This window comes from Pyxicephalus adspersus, chromosome 3 (assembly GCF_032062135.1).
Source record: "Pyxicephalus adspersus chromosome 3, UCB_Pads_2.0, whole genome shotgun sequence".
NCBI classification, from domain to species: domain Eukaryota; kingdom Metazoa; phylum Chordata; class Amphibia; order Anura; family Pyxicephalidae; genus Pyxicephalus; species Pyxicephalus adspersus.
Window position 1 is genome coordinate 3,678,090 of NC_092860.1, and position 22,052 is coordinate 3,700,141.

Below are 22,052 nucleotides of genomic sequence, written 5' to 3' on the forward strand. Positions count from 1 at the left end.
AAAAAATACATATTATACTCATACTATTATATATTCTGTAAAAATAAATCTTCTTGAAAACAATGTACTAGTTTTACACATATAAATCCAATGTATTGCATTCAATACAGGTATTTTGTATTGAATGCAATACAAATGAATTTTGAATTCCCCCCCCCGCTTTGCCGCTAACGTACACATGCACCGACGTCACCGGGAACTCCTCGGTGACTCATTTAGTGCAGAAGCCAGCCGGAGGAAGAAGAAAGAAGACAGAGATCGTGGCAATGGATGGTGCGGGACGCTGGCGGATCAGGTAAGCGCTGTATGTACTTACATTCCATAGGTTTACATACCCGAGTGTAACTCGGGGTTACCGATTTTAGCAACTTTTTTGTACCCTGAGTCACACTCGGGGTTACCTCTAGGGAGATTAATAACTGCATTTGCAGATCAAAAAAAAATCTATGTATGTATTATATAATATTTATGGAAGAGAAAAGAAACCTTGAAAATCTGTAAAGGAACCTTCGCCAAGCTTGAATTTTGCCTGCAGAAACTTAACCTTGCTCCTTGCAGGTTGGTTACAATTATTGGTTTTCTATGCAATGCCATTAGGGAGGCATGTGATCCATCCTAAATTCATTAGTAGGCTGTTAATTGGATAATATATACAGTGGTACCTTGGTATAAGTCCTAAAACCGTTCTAGATCCTTGGACTGACCAAACAGGACATATACCAAACAAATTTTTCCCATAAGAAATAAAAGGAAAATGATTAATCCGTTCCCATGAAAAAAAATCCTACTGTTATTGGCATATTATACATTGATGGGGCTGTATAAAATAATTTAAACATTGCTTAATACTAAAATACATAAATACAAAAGCAATTAGATGAAATAAATGAAAATTTAACCTCACTTTACCTTGCTGAGAAGAGTGGAGTGCCTACTAGGATGGTGATGAGAAGGGAGGAGGAGGAGATGTCATGTATATCACAGAGAGTTATAGCGCGGGTTGTTCACTGAATGGTAGGAATTGGCGTATTGACGCTCGTGGGCAGTCGTGGCATTGTCTGGAGAGAGGTAAATAAGGGTAGCGCACGGTGTTATGACTCATTTTGACCCATACAAGTTCTAGCACAAAGGTTGTATACCAAGCAAGATTTTTTGTGTCCAAACAGGACTTATACCAAGTTGGACTTATTCCAAAGCCGACTTATACCGAGGTACCACTGTATTTTTTATATATATATATATATATATATATATAAATATATATATATATATATATATATATATATATATAAATATATATATACTTACTTTTACAGCGTTTGCACAATACTGAAAAAATAGTCAATCTATCATGATCAGTACCAGCACTGTGTTCTTTCTTGTGTTGTGGGTATCTCGCAGTTGGGAGGATTTTCATTATTTTCAATATCTATTTTATATACAATACTGCAGCACACCTTCTCTTCTGTTATTTCATATATCCACAAGCTTTCAACCACATCCCGCGGCCTTCATCAAGTGTTGAACTTGATGAAGGCCGTGGGATGTAGCCAAAGCTTGTGGATATATGAAATAAATTAAAGAAAAGAAGAGATGTTGTGCTGCAGTGTTGTATGTATATATATATATATATATATATATATATTTATATTTTTATTTGTATGACTGTTCCTGGGCATAAGGGCAAGTCATCTAAATCTACTGTTTGGTGCCATTTTGTCCCCCACACATCTGCCCCTCCACATAACAAGAACTACTTTTCCCATTTTCTCCCCCATACCGCTTTTCCTTGCTGGCAAATGGTATTTATAACTTACAAAGCAACTGTTTTGCCTTTTTGACACAAATTAGAGATAAAAAGGGATGATCTAAACAAACACCACAGATAATCATTGCAGCCTATGGCGCTCTCTACTTTCAAAGTGGAGAATAAAAAGAGGACCCAAAATAATTTGCCATTTTTTGTAAAAATGGGATGATAAATGTGGCATTAAATTGCAAAAACTATAAAAAATGTAATATTTTTAGAAAATTGATAGTTAATTAATGTGCTGAAATAAAATAAAAATAGTGTTGGTAATCCCATAATGATAAATGTTCCCCATGGAGAATGGAGCCCTTCCGTCAATCACTTTATTATTGAAGGGACTAAGCCACTCAACTAAACATTTTATTATTACTTTTTTGATCTATCCTCTGCTGAAGATTAATATAACAAGAAACTATATCCTGAGGACCCACTGCAGCCAAGAAACAATAAACCAGTGTGTTTCAATTTTTACCAAAGCCTCTGGTACTATCGCTTTGTTAATAATTCTCAGTGGGGTCCATATTATTGCCCATTTTGCATTAGGAAAACCCTTGGTGCCAATGAACGCCAAGTGATTTCCAGAACAAATGAAGTTAAGTTGAACCCATGTGTTGTTTGGGGGGATATGCTATTTATATGCTTTAATATGAAATAAAATGGTTAATGATAGAGTGCTAAATTTAAAATAAATTTTGTGTAATGGAAATGTTATTTTATTAAAATGGGGTATAAAAATCTCTCCTTAAGGGTAACCTTTTGTTAATATATATATAAATTTGCACACTTTATTTTGTACTTTAAAAAGTTCAGTCTAGAGGCAGTGATTATAATAAATTGAAAGAAGCACCTTTAGCAATATTCTTAGCCAGGACCAGAACAGAATGTGCAGAAGAAAGTCAAGAAGAAGGTGGGTACAGCCTTGGGATGAGCATTGGGTTATACTGTCCTCACTACAATGGCAGGAAGCTGCTGGAGATAGAAAGACCTGGGAAGGGTGGATTATGTTCTTTTTAATAGCAGCAAGCTGCTGAAGGTCCATAGACCTCAAAGGAGAATATGGAATGTTCTCCCTCTAATGGCAGAACATTGGCAAGATTTGGGATGAGGATGGGCTACACTTCCACATTCCAAAGTACAGGAAGCTGCTGGAGATGGAAAGACTCAGGGAAGGGTGGATAATGTTCTCCTTCTTCAAATAGCCAAAAGCTTCTGGAGATAGATACCTGGTGAGAGGATGGCTTATATCATTCATCCCTTCAATGGAAGGAAACTTCTCTTGGTGGACAGACTTAGGAGGAAGCCGAGTTATTTTTCTACCTTGTCCAGTGGAAGGAATCTGTTGGAGGGAAACAGACTTGGAAGGAGGGGGTAAAGCTTCTGTAGATGGAGACACTTGGGGTGAGGATGGGCTTTGCCATTCCTCCCCTAAATGGGTGCTTCTAGTGGTGGACAGACCTCGGAAAGGGATAGGTTATGATCTACTGGTCTCCATTGGCAGGAATATATTGAAAGTAGAGAGACTTAAGGGATATTATCCCCTCCGTTCAATAGCATAAAGCTTCTGGAGATGGAAACACTTGGGCTGAGAATGTGTTATACCATTACCACTCTAATTAGGTGGAAGCTTCTGGTGATCGAAATACCTGGTATAATGATGGGTTATAATCTCCAATAGCAAGAGTCAGCTAATGGCAATGAGACTTTATCGGAGGGTAGGTTATGTTTTGCACCCTTCAAACCTAGCATGTTTCTGGAGGTGGTGAGACATGGGAGAAGGGGGTGTTCTTCACTCTGACACCAAAAGGTGATTGCAAAAGTGTGTAACGAGGCACGTCATCTTTGACATTTGCTCTTCACAGTCTAGGTAGTAAGCAGGGTTGACAACTTTGAATATGTTCTGGTTGTTATCATGCTTATAATATCCTGCAGAAGCAATCTGACACACACTGGACAGAGGAATGGAAAATTGCAATGTCACAAATTGTCAATGTTATTATCAGAGTTTAACAGACAACTCAACTAAGTGGGCCTTGGAAGAACTTTTTGCAGGATAGTAATAGCAATAGTAATATTTCTTCATTTGTTAGGTCCAAAATACAATATTTGTTTCTAGAAAAAAAGGCAATGCATTTTGGAGGTGACAAAGACAATCGCCTTCTTTAGAGCTCTGTATACAAAGGTTCTGGACCAAACGTTATCAAAATAAAGCAATTAGTAATATTGTAATATAAGCATCCTATGCTTAACCCACCTTGTAAGCAGACCTTGTTCTTCCATGCCCATGTCTTATTAAATCACACGAAAAGTTCCAGAGATGGTACAACACCAGAATTTAGAAGAGTCCACAAGTGTTTAAGTAGATGCCAGAACTTAGCTCAAAAGATTGTAAAATATCCAATATGTTTTTGGTGGCCAATAATACCCCATTCGTCTAGGCTAAAATAAGAACAAATTGAAACATTGTAATGAACTAAAGATTAAAAAAGTTCAGTTTTTTAATGTTATCATTTTAGCATATTGTAACCCTGGTGAAATGTATTGGACGTTCTTCATTCTTTAGATCTGATCCGGTGTGATACTCTCTTTAAGTGTTTTCACATGATTTGCATTTTCTGGGTAACCTTGATCAAGGGTTTCCCTGCTTTAAATTGGAAAAACCCCCAACATAGCTACTACAACCCTTGACCTTGTGGAAAATTTAAAATGGGTTGGATGCAGTGCCTGTAGTTCACATTTATTGGGTTATAAAAGCAGGGACATCTAAATGCCTAAATAGAAACACATTGGAATGATAGCAGAAGACTTAGTGGTCCATCATGAGTGCCGTTTATTTTTCATATATTATTATATTATATGAAATTCTTTACTATTTTCATCTAACTATAGAACATATAGTATATTTATTTAAAGCAATAAACTTGCTGTTACCTCTTTGCTGGAAGTCTGTTCTGAGCATCATCTACACTTTAAATATTACTTCTTAAGGTTTTTATCCGAGTTACGAAACGTTAGGTAATTAGACATCCCCTTTTCCCTTTCTCACACAAGTTTATTTGCATAACTAGGTCGAAAACAAATTCCCAGAAAGATTTCAAATCGGGCGTATGCATTAAAGTATTCTGCACCCATCTGTTTCTGAAATCACACAGATGCCAAAAAAGAAAAAGTTGGGTTTTAGATTTCTCCGACATGTAATCCGTACTGCAAACAGCAGCAGCTGAATGGGGATTGATTGAAAGCCCATCTGTAACTCCTTGCTGTCTGGGACTTCTAAATGATGCAGTTTTGTATGTTGAGTAAACAAATACATGGAATTGTTTTCAATAACTCAATAAGATATCTGTTAAAACCCCACATGGTTAATCCTAAAAGTAGCAAATGATCATTGATAGATGGACCAAATCACTTCCAATGGTGTAGTGATGAGTTTACACATTGGGGAAAGTAATCATTTAATCACGTTTGACCAGTTCAAAGATTTTTTTAATACAAATGAATGTGTGATATGAAATGATGGAAAAATGGATGTGTGGGTAAAGCATAACTTTTTTCTTAGATTGTCCCCAAATAATTTTGCCAGGTCCTTGTTGTCAAAGGCAGCTGTATATTATGAATAAACAGGATTTTTCTGCTTATGTGCAAAAGGAATGAGAGTATGGGAGAATTTGCAGTAGCTGACATGTGAACAAGTAACTATAAGGTGCATATTTTTAAAGGTGATCCATTGGATTGCCAGAAAAGAACCATTATATTTACCAAAATTCTAGACCCAAATGCCATTTTATACCAGCCTAGGGAGATTCCCACTTTGATAAACCAATATAGTGAGGATCGTTGGTGCTTTTGCTGTTAAAAAGTAGTAATGGAGGTAAATGGGTCACCTACAGTACCTTCCATTATGACGATTAGTGGCTCTATTCACATTGATGGGACAGATGATCACTGCTTTAAGGTAATTTTGGTATAGCAATCAAAGTACTAATAGCCACCATACAAAACCTGGTTGCTGTTTTTTAAATTTAGCTTTTTATACATTTAGATGCTGTAGGTGCTTCATCAATATAAGAAAGACAGGTAAATCTTTCAAAAAGTATACTTGTACCATTCATTACTGACTAGAGAGTTTCCTGCATTAAATTTACCTTGTTATATCTCCTGGACATTACCAAAGGTAAATCTCCCCAATGGGACACAAGCAGCAAAATATTAAAAAAAAAACTGGAAAGGGTTTTACTCATCTATACTTTTCATTTATTGATTATTCAGTTCAATTGGTGCAACTAGTTTTTGAGTTGAACCAAGTGAACAAATAGATTTTTGATTTTGTTAATTAACATAGTTGCCAGCAATTGTTACAGCAAATTAGCCTACTTTTATATGTTTGGGCAACACAGGCTACACCAGCAGAATTGGGGGACTGCAAGCATTTCCGTAAAGAGGTTGAAAAAAAATAAAATTAAAATTGATTAGTTTAATCCCCAAACTATTCGGCTGGATCAGAGCCTGAAAATAACAGGTAGGGAAATGGGGCCTGCACTGTGCATATATGCCATTGATCTCTCTTTGTTAATAGTTTAGCCTTCATATACAAAACCAATGACCTCTTTACATATAATATTAGACTGTTTGTACATGCAACATTTGCCTATATATAGCTTCAATTTTGTCCACTTCACAAATCAATCAATTTCCAGGCAATAATGTCTATGCAAACCTTAGCATGAATATGGGCAGATTCATTATCGTTCTCAAAGCTGTGCACATGTTCTTCCATTCACAAGGAAAGGGAAGACTTTAGGCAGTTGGTGCTTGATGGAGCCAAGATCCGAGGGGGTGCTGAGAAGTTCCTGGCTTTGCCCAGAAAGCAGAGAGCCAGAGTTATGAAATAACACATTTATTCAACATATTCCCCCCTGAGACTGATGCACTTGGTACAGTGTAGTTGCAGCTTTTCTAGACCATTCAAATAAAAGTCCTTTGGTTGGGCCACAAACCAGCATCTCTGGCAGCCGCAACGTTGGACGTGTGTGCATGTGCATTTTCCTGCAAAGAAAAAGAATCCGTTTGGTCAACTTTCCATGCTGTTTTGTCTTAATTGCTTCTTCAGCTGGTCCAGGAGGTTAGCATAACACTGTCTGGTGATACTAGAGCCCTGAGGTAGGTAGTCCACCAACAGAATACCGTCTTTGTCGTAGAAAACAGATGTCATGACTTTCTTGGCTGATTTCTGGGTTTGGAACTTCTTTGGCCATTCCTTTGACTGTTCCTTGGTTTCAGGACCATAGATATGGAGCCAGTTTTCATCTTCAGTCACTAACCTAGCCAAAAAGTCCTGTGCAGCTTAAAAATGGGCCAAAATGGCTTTGGATGCTTCAACTCGTTCCTTCTTCTGATCACTGTTCAAACATTTCGGCACCCACTTCACTGAAAGCTTGCCATGTCTAGGATAGTGGTGATAAACCCAACATGCTCCTGTGAGATGTCAAGTATCTGGGCGATCTTTTTTGTGGATATTCGCCGGTCCTCAATTATCAGCTCATGGACAGCATCGCAGGTTGCCGGGTCAGTTGAGGTTGGGGGGCGCCCACTACGGGGCTCATCTTCAATGGTGAAATGCCCGGTCTTGAAACAAAATATCCAGGTTGTGACAGTGCTATAGGAAGGACACTTCTCCCCCAGTGTTTGTGACATCTGTGACAGTGTTTGTGAATGTCCTTTGCTGACTTTCCCTGGAGAAACAAAAACTTCATGACGGCCCGTAACTCCAACGACGTGAAACTTGGTTGTGCCTCTGCCATCACAGCTTCTCACTAAAAGAAAAAACTGTTATAAGAATCGCAAAGAGCTGATATTTGCACAGTTACATACTAAAATACTAGGCTGTCATATGTCCCCACTCATTTTTCTATTTCATCTGGAAGGGGGGAAGGCCAGGAACTTCTCAGAACCCCCTTGTAGTACAGACAATACAAATGGTGAGGCTTCTCTGTAGTTAATACAATTCATGACAGTCCAAAGGGATGTCCATGCTGTTACCTTGCCTTGGCTCCTAATCTGTGGACAAGAATGCAAGAATGGCGGAGAGAGGCTGCATGAGATCAGAAGCATCCAGATACAAACATGGAACAAAGAAAATCAGAACTTGGCAATTGTCTATGATGTACAATGCTTCAGCAAACAAAACGTCATCGAGCTAGGGTTTGGATGTCCTTATAAATAATGATCATGGAACAGCAATCAATCACACATTGCTGCATTTTGGGATCATGTGTGATTAATCTCTACTACATACTACATGTAGCTTGCACTATAGGGAGCTCTTTGTCCCATCTGCTAGCAATCAATCACTAAAATAAAATGCTGGGGATTTTAGTAACACAGTTGAGCTATAAGAAGTTAGTGGTGTTGTTCAAGCTTAAAAAAAATGAACTTTTTTTTAATTTAATTGGTATCTGAAAACGAATTTTATCCCTTTTTTTTTTTTTTGTCGTAGCTTTTTAGTTTAAAAAAATTAATAATTTCCTGGGGAGCTTGTCATCTTGAAAGACAGCAAATCGCTTTATACCAGATTATGATCTGTTTATTATAAGAAACCCGTCTGCCAAAAATTTTGCAAAATTAACCTTATTGTGCTGTGGTAGACACCCTCCAATGTGTGAATTATTTAGGTGATAATTGTGAAAGCTTTAGAGCTTTTAAACTTTTAAAGCAACCATATGTAGTGGCAGTGCAGCATACCATGTCTCATATTCTTGGCTACTAGTAAAATATTCTGATATTTCATAAAATGTAATAAACCACTGGGTATTGTAAGTAGGAGTCTCTCTTACTTTATTCATAAAGCCGTCACCATCCCGATTATTAGTATCAAAATATTCAACCTATCCAGGTGGGAGCGCATTGACACCCTATTTATTAATATTATACTAACAAATACCATGGAGATAATTAAAATAGTACAACATGTTGTATGATCATAAAATTAAAATACTTGTTATGAGGAATAAATGCATTTCCCAACATCATGGAGATTACATAAATCAAACCTAATGGGGTTCATAGAGGGGTTCACTTGGCAAATGAGTTAATTAATCTGTGAGGGAACATTCATTTAGTTTATTGAATGTAGGGAATATTCGCTTTGCAAAGAACATCTATGCACATTATAGGAAGTGTAAAAATATATGATTTTTTAATGCAAACAATTTACGGCAACAAAACTTCACCTTATTTATTAAGCTAAGTAAAAATATCCCTTGCAGACTATTTTTGAACTGAAGCAAATTATGAACCACTATGTTTTAGGGATTTGTTAAAAAGCTGAAGTGCCTAGAAAAAGCCAATGCAAGTATGAAAAGAACATTGGCTTCATGCAGTGTCCTGGCCAAGGTAGAAGGCAAGAATGCTAGCCAATGAGCTACCACAAGTGTTCCCTTCAAACCTTGTGGTCACCATTTGATCCCTTTTCTGTTCCAGACCCTGTGCACAAAGCTGGCTACGGAAAGGCATGGACTGATGAGATTGATGTAAGGCAACCCAAATGGTCTACAAGAGGCCTGATCTTTTTAAAAAAACTTTGGGATCATAAACTAATAGGATTATGAACCCATGGAAGCTTCCATACAAACTTTAAATAATCTTTAGTATTTTTATGTACAACAGAATACACTGCCTGGCCAAAAAAGTCACACAGTGCCCCTGATTCATCAAGCAGAATCGGATTATCGGTCGCGCATTCGTATTAGCGATCCGGAATCACTCGAGTCCGGACCGCGGTAATCCGCGATCGCTGGCCGCGCGTACGTTCGCGCTTCCAGCGATCGCGGATTTCAATGATGAATCAGGGGCACTAACTCAATATTTCATTGGACCACATTAAGATTTACTTATGGCACACATTCCTCGTGGTATCCTTTTAAAAACCCTATGCAATGCCACAACATTATTTTCCATCCAAAGCTGCATTTATTTTTCCCCAAGATTATGTATTGATGAGACTATTGAATAAAGTATTCTCTGGCCCATCCCAAAGGTTCCCAATTGGGTTCAGGTTTGAACTCTATAATGATCAATCCATGTGGGAGAATGATGTTCAAAATGAATTCTGGTGTCTTCATCATTGAATATGGCTGTGCCATCAGAGAAAAAAAAAATCCATTTGATTGATAAACCTGGTTGTTCAGGATATTCAGGTAGTCAGCTGACATTATTTGTGGGCATATAACATTGCTGAGTCTAGACCTGACAAACTGATGCAATGTCAGACCACAACACTGATCCAAGGTCCAAGATCATAGCACTTCCTCCACAGGCACCCCAGATCATATAACTGCCCCCATAGGCAACGCAGATCATAACAATGCCCCCACAGACACCCCAGATCAAAACACTGCCCCGCAGGCACCCCAGATCATAACACAACCCCCATAGACAACATAAAACATAACACTTCCCCACCTACATTCCAGATCATAACTCTGCCCCTACAGGCACCCCAGATCATAACACTGCCCCCACAGGTACCCCAGATCTTAACACGACCCCCATAGACAACACAAAACATAACACTGCCCTTACCTACATCCCAGATCATAACACTGTCCTCGCAGGCTTGGGGACTTGTCCTGACCAAGCAATGTACTAAAATTGTATATTTTTTGTAATTTATCTTAAACGTGCAATTATAAAAAATAAATATACAACTGTATACAAGTGGTTACAAACTTAGCAAATATGCAAAGCTGTCAATACCAGAAAATAACAAAGCCACTGTATACCCACCTATCCGAATGATAAATTGTCTTTCAAATAGCTGGAATGGAGGTGAAGCCAAGGCAGCAAATCACCAGTCTTTAGAACACAGGAATTTTGGTTATACACACCTTGTAATGAACTCCCAAGGAACATCCATGAATTCTGCCATGTACGGTGAACAAAAGAAAATGGATCAATTCCTTACACTGAAATTTGCATAAATGAAACACCAGGTAATTGATTTGTCTTCAAACATTGTTGCTAAGGCTAAGATTGAGGTTTTAAAGAAATAGTTTTTATTTTCGTCCTAATTCAAATGAGTTTAAAACTATTAACAATATCTGTGTATTTACCAAAAGGATGAAGACTTCCTATTAGGAAGCTTGATTGGTCTGATTTAATAGGAATGGGACACAGAACCCTTAGGGTCTCACAGATTTGCACTGGCTGTTGCTTTGCTAGTACAAAAAGTGACAGAGAAGGTTCCTCGTATAATAGGTGACAATTTGAGTTTGGATCAAATGTGGGCATTCTATGGGTTATGGGCATGTATGCTATTTTATACCTACCTAAATACAGTGATATGATGAGGTATTCATGGATTTGGTTTGGAATAAGAATATATCTATTTGCCTAATATCCAATACTCAGGAACAGGAGAAAATCCTAAAAAGGTGTCTAACATGGGGTATATAGTTGTGTTTATAAACAAAAGCCATTGAATTATTGAGAGCATTGCATATCTGTTATATGTGTAACTATTTTTATGACCATGTTGTACATATTGTTAAAACACTTGTGTTTGTAAGTATGGATGCCTAAAAAGAAAAGCCTGTACCCGGGGAGGATGTAATGGAATTTGGAAGAAGATGAAGAAAACTGGTTGTGCTCCAGAGATTCCCAGCATATTCTTCCCCTGGTGATGCCCGGACGTCATCTGTGTCCCCGGCGTGTGAACGTTGGGGACGCGAGGCCAGGGGAAGCAAATGGTGGCTGGGCATCTTCTCGCGAGTGTGTTGCTGATAGGCAGGACCAGGTGGGAAATTTAAAATACTAACTACTGCTTTTACATTTAAAAATTCCTAATATTCATACCACCAGGGAGGTTAAGTCAACACCCTGAAAGACCTGCAACCATTAAGGGGATGCCAATAGTTTAAAAATGGACAATGTTGTTTGGAAAATTTGGTATGCAACATTGTTGACGTGAATATTTTTAAAGATAATACTGTTGTGATTATTAAATGTCTGACAATGCCAATTTCTTCCAAACAGTGTTCTGGGAGTTTTCTTTGGGGATGAATGTAGAGAGGAATAAAAAGAAGGGGGAAAAAGTGGTATGCAAGAGGTGACATCAGGGCTTCCCGATCATGCATTGCCATGGCATTGCTAAAAGAAATGCCAAAGCAAAGGGCTATTTTCCATGAATGCTTTCACTGGAGCTTAAGCAAAGAATCCAGGCAATTCACAGAGGATTCATTCAGTGCATTGTGCTCCTTTATTTTAATGTGCTCCACTGCATTACCATTTGTGCGCCAGTCCAAAGCCTGGGGAGCTTAAGATATCCATTTTGGACTTTGAGATCAATTGGAATACTGATTGATACAAAACCTGCAAATGATATTTTGGCCAATGGACACACATTCCTGGAAACACTTTTCAAAATCTTCTAGAAATTCCAGAAACTTGTAGGCTTTTATAGCCACAAAGGGGAGGACAGGGCTTGGTAACTCCACATTGGTGGCCATGATTTTGTAATGAGATGTCCAACAAGCCTAGATACCTATGATGGTCAGGAGCCCACAAACCTTAGGGCAAATAGTGTACATTTTGCTTACCAAATTCCACCCAGCCTGTCAAAATATAAATGGTACAACATACTTCTGTATTTCCTGTCCATTTAAAGCAGGAAAGCTTTGCTTTGCACTGCAGAATACAGAGCACCAATAAAAATCTGTGCCGTGCCAACATGAAAGAGTCAGCTGAATCAAAGTCGCGGACAAGAGTAAAATAACAAAGACCCAGGTCATGGCTTTGTGAACAATCATGTAGACAGTAACTCAGCAGCTTGTTCACAGCTCAGTAAGCGCTAAAGATTATACTGTATCCAATTCGAGGAAAGTACATACACTATACACTTTGAAAAATAAAAGCAATATGGATGACAGAGCAAACCTTTCATAAACAAGAAAGATTCAAAAATAAGGAGACCATCAATATCCGGAATCCATCAGCATGTTTGTAACCTTCATTGGGTTTTACCAGAGCATAAAAGATAGAAACACAAATTAGTCCCTGTTTACAAAGCTAACACACCAGGAGAAGTTTACTTATTTTATTTTACTTTATTTTTTAAAGCCTAACAGTTTTTTTTTAACTGTGTCCAATGAGATTTGCAGTCACATTTCTAAAATGAAGATCCTTGTCCTTGGGTAAGGGTTTGTGTATGAGCCTATTGCATAAAAAATGTTCTTGATTTGCAATAATATACACAACCCGGCCAAAAAAAAGTCCCCAAGCCTATGTGGGTAGTATTATCTAATAGGTCGCCTGTGGAGACAATATTAGGATCTGGGGTGCCTGTGGGGGCAGTGTTATGATATGGGGAGCCTGTCGGGGCAGTTTTATGATCTTGAGTGCCTGTGGAGGCAGTATTATGATCTGGGGTACCTGTGGGGGCAGTATTTTGATCTGGGGTGCCTGTAGGACCAGTGTTATGATCTGGGGTGCCTGTGGGGGCAGTAATATGATCTGGGGTGCCTGTAGAACCAGTGTTATGATCTGGGGTACCTGTGGGAGCAGTATTATGATACGGGCTGCCTGTGGGGGCAGTGTTATGATCTAGCGTGCCTGTGGGGGCAGTGTTATGATCTGGGGTGCCTGTAGGACCAGTGTTAGGATCTGGGGTGCCTGTGGAGGCAGTATTATGATCTGGGGTACCTGTGGGGGCAATGTTATGATTTGGGGTACCCGTGGGGGCAGTGTAACAATATGGGGTGCCTGTGGGGGCAGTGTTATGATATGGGGTATCTGTGGGGGCTGTGTTATGATCTGGAGTACCTGTGGGGGCAGTGTTATGATCTGGGGTGCTTGTGGGGGCAGTGGTATTATCTGGGGGGTACCTGTGGGGGCAGTATTATGATCTGGGGTGCCTGTGGGGGCAGTGGTATGATCTGGGGTGCCTGTAGGAGCAGTGTTATGATCTGGGATGCCTGTGGAGGCAGTGTTATGATCTGAGGTGCCTGTAGGAGCAGTGTTATGATTTGGAGTTGCTTCAATTGGTGAGGTCTAGGTTCAATTACATTATTTGTCCAAAAATTAGGTCAGCTAATTACCTAAATATACTCCATGATTATACTCCATCATCAGTCATGACCAGCTTGATCGGTGAACCTAACTCCCCAAGTATCACCATCACAATGACATTTCCCTGTTGGTGTTATGTAAATACAGAGCTAGCTGTCTACAATTCTTCAATCTGTCAATGAGTGAATGAATACATCATGGATGAATGATGCTTCCCCCAATGTAATGTGAGGTTGACAATGGGACATATGGTAGGAAACAGCTCTGTGATTGTGATGTGGCACCAGGGCCATTTTCAGGCATAAACAGCTAGGGCATTCTTGCACTGGAGGGGGCTTAGCCGGAGCTTGGATAAGAAACTAGCTAGAAGAAACAAAGAAAATGACTTTACTTATTATTTCAGTTGCAGTCTCCATCCTCCTGTGCAGGGAAGGAGAGCAGACGAGGATCCTGCAACAACAGTGTGACCTCAGTAGTTAGTAAATGAACTGTCATGCTATTGCTGTGATAAATAAAATACTTTTCTTCCTATATTCTATGTTCTTCCTTTATTATACAGGTTTGCCTGCTAGAATGAAATTTACTAGAAAATGTAATAAAAAAAATTGTTCTCCAGGTCCTTGGAACGTCTTGTTGTTGACCATAAGGACAGTTCAGATTTCTTTGGGATTCTGGTAGACATACAATTGATACATTGTTCCAAGATAACCCAAACTAGTATCTTCTATGTTTCTGTAATTATTAATGTGCAGTTTGTGCAACTTCCTAAATTATTGACTTAATGGCCTCAAACCATCTTGGGAGAACCTGGGTGGTGATCCAACAAACCTGGAATGAATCTAGTCCAGTATTAGATGAATCAGGTTCTCCCATGATAGTTTATCTTCTCCAGTCTTGGAGAGCTTTTCTAAATCAGGCTCAATATATCAAACATTTATGTTTGGGAGCTTCCAGGTGGTGTTTGTCCAAAATTTCAGCCTAAATAACCCTTTATTTTAGCTATCATGTTCAATACTCTATACCCTGCAATTATGGTCTCCATTCATGTTAACCTTTTGCTTTGCTATATCTACCCTTTTACTTGTTACTTTCTCTTTTAAATAAACTTTTATTGTGAGAAGAGGATTTTGTTTTCTTTCACAGATCACTTTTGTCATCCTCCTTGACTAGCTAACCCACTGCCCTGATTGATGGTCCTTAAGCCAAAGCTTAACAGGAATGAGGGGACGGGGTCTATCTTACATGGGGCATCAAAAATGACCAGAAATGTCTTTGCATGGTGCAAATTATTGACAGGGAAACTCACATTTACTTATTTTATTTTACTTTATTTTTTAAAGCCTAACAGTTGTTACCTGTTAGAGAATGAGAACTGTAGATCCCTATTAGATGCACTGGATCCATTCTTCAATGGCAAGGAGACTCAACCTCTGCACAAAAGTTAGAAGTGGCTCGGTCCAGCTAAGTTACAATAACACCAATGCAAAATGAATTAATATTTGAGTTCCTATTGTTTGCTGAACTGAATATTGTAATTGCACCTGCAATTGCACCTAAGGGAAAAACATATGACCCCTATGAATGAATCTTGTCTAAAATCATTACATTTCTTTGGAAAAACTACTTGTGATTCTATGAGTCTTGCCCCAAACTATCACCATTTACATATTTGTTGGCACAGCATGACACCCATCGCGTGAATGTGAAATGGCTTCCACATATATCACTTTAATAAAACATTATTTTAATGGAATTTTCACAAGAAAATGTTTTATTAATTTCAACATGACCAGTAAAGTGATTAATGGTCACCATGTAACTGCAAGATTATGGTGCCTTTTTAAACTTTAAAATGATGTTTGTAGCCATTTATTTTAATGAGTGTCGCGTGGAGGCTGAAACTCTAAGTTACTGGGTTCTTAGTAACCCTGTATTCAGAATGTAAAAATATTCCAGAATAAGAGACTAGACAGCAACTGAAAGTTGATCTTATGTTCTGGAACCAGGGGGACCTCTGCAGAATTAGACATATAGACGCCTTTATGTCCAGAACCGCCAATACTTTCAGGAGACAATGACTGTCGCCATTCGTGAGTTATCATTTTACCTCTTTAAAGAATTAGTTTTTAGTGTAAGTAAAATATCCTAAATCCTCCAATATATTATACAAATGTTTTAAAATTTTAGGAAGCTGCTTATCATTAGCAGACTTTTTATTATAGGCCTCTGTCTGTTGAATGGAAGCTTTTTGGTATTTGCTATGGGACCCTTGGGGCCCCTTGCAGACATTATTTTGTGTTTTGGTTCTTAGGAGCCCATTTCCACATGCTAACATGCTGCAGTGCACAAGACATGCATTGATGTAATGGGTTTCTGTTCATCCCTAATGGCACCCCAAACACACCTTGCATACCCCCTACAGCATAATGCAAAGCGATGCCCTGCCATGTGTTGCCATGCCATGCCATGTGATTTTGTGCATACACATTTTTTAAATGAATAGGCTGTCCCAATGCAACACCAATATGGCATACCAATATGAATGGCAATGTTTTGGGTTTTCAAAAATGCACTGCAGAGCCAAAGTTGGAATGAACTTGCTGGTTATTTTTTTACACTATTATTTCACATTTATTTGGGTTTACCATTTACCATTTGGGGCCACACTCAAGAAATTTGACCAATGCTATTATAGCCATTGTGCAGTATTTATTTCTTAACCAGATTTGGCACCTGAAAAAATACACACAGCATTACATAGACATACAGAAGTCCTGATATATACTGCTGCTCCAGTGCGTCTGTGTAAAGCACAAGAGAGTGCTGGGGACACAGTAATTGAATGCTCTATGAACACCTCTATGAGTATTGTGGGGCAAAAGGTCTGGAGATGTAAGGTATTTAAGATGTCACTGATTGGGCCTGAATTTTTAAGGCTCTCCAAAACTGGAGAAGATAGATAATCATGAGTGAACCTAGATGATCCAACAAACAGATATCTTCTAATCAGCTATTATTTGGCAAACGTTTTCAATCCTGCACCAGATCCATTCCAGGTTTGCTGGATCACCAAGGTTCACCTATGGCAGTCTATCTTCTCCAGTCTTGGAAATATTTGATAATTCAGCCCTTTTATATACATATATTGAGCATCCATACAGGGCTTTAGACTATTAGAAGACCTAAGTGACAGATCAACCATGCATGTGTGTAATTATGGGATGAGGGATTTTTAGCACTTAGGGCCAAAAGGCGAAAGGTAAGTTAAGTTGCAGGTCTTGCTCTTTTCTTTAAGGGCCCATTTATATCAATGTGCTGTAGGAATTTGCATTCTGTTGAGCTGTAAGATGGGTGCACATTGCCCTATGGTGAAGCCCAATGCATTCTGAAGGTGTCTTGGGGTGCCATTAGGACAGAATGGAATGACATTGCAAAGAGCGTTGTATGCACATTGCTGTGTTGTTGTGAGAATGTGCATGCTATAGTCGGTGCTTCCAAAACCTATACATATATATATATATATATATATGAATGTGCCATTTGGGCGGAATTCCAGTCACATATAACCAGATAAAAATAATTAGATATTAAAAAGTTAAAACTTTGTTTTAATAGTCATCAATAATTCAGAGATTACCCCATAGTACTTTTTTGCATTCAGATGTCTTCATTCTGATGGCCAGCATCATTCAACCCACTTCATTTTAGACAAATTGTTTACGGAAAGGTGCTATCTATCCAGCATGGGAGAAGGAGGATGAATTTATGATGCTTATAAAATATTTATACTGCGGTTCCTGCCCCCAAACCCGCTCAGGCATGCCATTGAATATGGGGTCGCTTTCATTATATTATTTTTCTGTAACTAAGTAAATAAGCTCTTTGGTTTGAGCAGGTGATCGTAACGGCTCCACATGACTTTGTGTGTTCTCTGTGAAAGCTGTTTTTCCCTGTACAGTTCAAGCAATTAAGGAACTGAAAAGTGTTCACATGCTGAGACTGTAGAAAGAAGCTTTGCTCCTAGCTGGAGTTTGACTTTGCAGCTAATTGACATATAAAGGCGAGAAGGGCATTGTGTGTATGTGGGGAGACTGTATCGGCCCGGGTGGAAACGGCTGGAACAAACAGTGCACATATTACTGCTGAGAAGCCATTGGCAACACACAAGCACAAGAAAAGTTATGTAATAAGAAATGGCCTTACACAATAATAACGAACTATGCCTGGCAGTGGTTATATTGAACTTAAGGCTCATTGCTGGGCAAATATTACCTCGCCTTTTTCTCACCCAGCGTTTCTAAAACTTTTTAATTGTGAGGAACCTTTGAAAAAACTTTCAGGTCTAAGGGAATACCTTACATCAAGCTTGTCTGGATGGCTGCCGCCGGCTTGCTCCGCGTCCTAAACATACCAACAATACAAAACCAAACTTCACATTTTTTGATACATATTTGGAGGAATAATCAACAATATAGATGAATGAATCTCATTATTTCATCAGGAGTGTTTCAAAGTACTTGGATAATTCCTAAGAAAATTTTAACAACCTGAAAACACTACAGATATCACTTAGAGGTGGTTATAAAAATTATTTTTTAACCAAACCTTCTTCGTAAAATCTATTAATTCCATCCACTCACATCTAATTTGTTTCTGGATACCTACCTTATAGAAGTTGTAACCTCTATTACACCAAGTACATACTGATTACATTCTGCTCAACTTCCATGTTTCTAAACATAGGTCTTGGCAATCAAGATATCCAAACCCATTTGGCCATGGTTTGAGATTGATTACTTTCCTCCATGATTACAACCCTTTAATGCATGAAGTCTCTTTTATTTCCCCTGAAGAAGCCCACCTCGGGCGAAACAATTAAGGATTGAAACAGTAACTATATACCAATCAATCATAATCGATATGATCTATCTATACTCCAATGCTTAAAGATCCTTAAGGAGCATATGTCTAATCTATTGGGTACATAGACCCTTCATATTTCCCAACGAGACATTATATTACCTATTGTCCAGTCAAATTTTTATGAATCACAATTATATTTTTTTATGTATTGTCTATAAATAAAGGTTCTTTTAAAAAGTTTTACCTAGTTTGCCAGAAAAACCCATCTTTTTCTGTCTTTATCCGCATACTAAGGGAACACCTATGAATATTTATAATATGCCCAGTAAATGGTACATTACTCTGGTGGTCACGGGGTGAATGCCTTTTTACATTGCTGTCTATTGGGAAGAATGTAGCGTTTATGGATACCCGAATAAATAATTGATGTCGATGGTAACTGACCTGAGCGACACAAATCTCTCCTCAAACCTATAGCAGCCTCTGGAGGAACCCTAACACTCCAAGGTACCCTTGTTGAAAAACACTGCTTCAACCTATCTAGCATGTTTTGATGATCAATAAACATCAATTGGTCAAAAGTATAAATTCTGTTCCTAAATAAGGACATTTTATTATGTAAATATTTCAGTGACAAAATGGCTTTAAAAATACTTTGTAAATTAAGAAAAATGGAGGCTTCCATTGGTGATCTTATTCCACAGATGTTAGTTGTTTGGCTGTAATGCTGACCTTTCTACAATAATACTTTCAGATTTATTGATCTGGAACAAGTACTGTATATGCTTTAATTTAAATTGATTTGTACATATATTACTATAACTGTTGGAAAATGTTATCTTGGTCAGAGACTGTGGATATGCTACAAGTGCATTTGGAGACATGCTACAGGACATTAACCACCTGGCCGTTAAACCCGAACTTTTCTCAGGTGGTTAAAAATATAAACAAACGTTATATTGCAATCAGATTACAACTGAAAGAAAATACTTACCCGGTCCCCGCAGCTCCTCCGGACACGTCTGTTCTCTTCCTTTTTCTCCCAGGGAGTGCAGTGACGATCTCCGGGGTTTCCCGGTGACGTCGCTGCATGCGTCAGTGCGGGTGGGAGGCGGGGCGGGAAATTCAAATACCTTTGTATTGAACTCAATACAAAAAAGCTGTATTCAGTCCAATACAAAGAAATCTTTATATAATATATATAAAAAATTGTATTATATATATATTATATAAGCTACTGTACAATTACATTATATTATATATTATATTATTATATTATACACTATCTTTTTTTTTAAAGATTTTTTTTTTGTTTTATAAAAAAAAAAAATTTATTATTAAATTTTTACAATTTTGGACATATTTTGGTGAGTTATGCGGTAATTCGGTGAATTATAAGTAATTATTGAGTAGTTCAGTGAATTATAGCCTACAATCTAAAATAAATTTCCATGCAAAAAATGTAACACTTTTTGCATGGAAGTTTGGAAAGAATTAGAGCACCCGGCGTTCGCGTACGCGTCCCTCGACGATTCCTGATGATATCAGTGCATGCGCCCGTCGATGGGGGTCGTTTATATTCATGATATCTACTAGACTCTTGTTCGGACATATTTCTGTAAGTTACAGGTCTACAATTTAAAAAAAAAAATTCATGAAAAACAGTGTACCGCTTTTGGTACAAAAATTCAGACATCAGTGAAATGCCCAGGTGGTTAATAGGGACTAAGAGGATGCTACAAGAGACTTTTAGCGATCACTAAATGTCTATACCCTGCAAACCAATGCTCTGACCTGATTGTTAGGATTTGAGGGCCGTATGAAGCAATGTCATTGGCCATAGGTAGGGAACCAGGGCCCTAACGTCCCACATAAATTCCCCATCTTCCTCTCATAAGTCTCCTTTAAGTAAAATAAAAACTCTGCGGCAGTTATATGTGCTAATTAAAACACAGATGCTCCCGATCCATGAAGCAAAGTATACGTGATAATTCGGTAAAATGAAATAGCAGAGATGGTGTAAGGTCCTTCCCGCAAGGATGGTAATTGGTGACAGCGGGTAAGTTAACATCTATAAATGCTATGTTGAAGTAAAGCTGATTTGGAAAGCTTTATGTACTGTATCCGATTGTGTTCCATGCAGGTTCATTGCCCAGGGTTCTGGGAATTTCAGTATTACATACGCATTTTGGCTACAGGAAAAAACTAGGACTAATGTTTTTGTAATGATCTATGTGACTTAAAGCTATGTAGCCAAGCAAGAAAACTGCTGAGTTGCTTGTTTTACATACAAAATTGAAACATTTGACTGGTGCTTACTAAACAGTACTGTTGTCTTCTAAATAACTGCACAGCATGAAAAACTCGCTCTGTCTATTTCTTGTTAGATATTACAAGGCATAGTCATGTGGTCAAATAGTCAGAACTTTTGATTGGGACAGATCTTTTAACAGTGTTTCTTTTAATCCAGATTGCATTAAAAAGATGGTTGATTGCGATAAGGCTGCATTCATTTTTTTTTTTAAAAATCACTTTTTTACCCCTCATATTTTTTAAATTACCGGTTACATTAGTAGTTAGTGGGAAGAAGAATGTTGTTTTACATTGGTCAGGAGTTCACCATTTATATGGGTAGTCAAGGGGAAGAAGAATTACTTACACTGGTGGCCAGTAAAGGACGAAAGTTGGTTTTAATGATGGAAGAATTCCTCTTACATTGCTGGTCAGTGCAAGAAAGAATGACTTCTTATGATGGTTTTTAGTGACAAGAAGAATGCACCTTTACATTCATAATCAGTGGAAGAATGCCCCTTTACATGGGTAATCAATAGAAAGAAGAATGCCCCCTTGGTTATTTGGGAGGATAAATATCTCCTTACATCTGTGATCAGAGGAAGGAAAATTGGTGGACAGTGGGAAACTATACCTCCTTACATTGGTGGTCAGTAGAAAGGGCCAGGGCTTTTCAGTTTGGTATTTAGTGGGAAGAAGAATGTCCACTTACATAGATAATAAGTGGAAAAAATAGGCCTCTTACATTTTTGGTTAAATGAAAAATGCCCTTTACATTGGTGGTTAGTGGGAGAAACTATGTCCCCGTACATTGGTGGTCATTTGAATGGAGAATGCATCCTATACCCTGATGGCCAGCCTGAGCAAGAATGCCCCACACATTGGTGATCAATGGGAGGAAGAATGCCCCCTTACATGGTGGTCAAAGCAGGGATGAATACCTCCTTATGATGGTTTTAAGAAGAATATCTCTTTACATTTATAATCAATGGAAAAATTCCCCTTTATATTGGTGGTCAGTGGAATA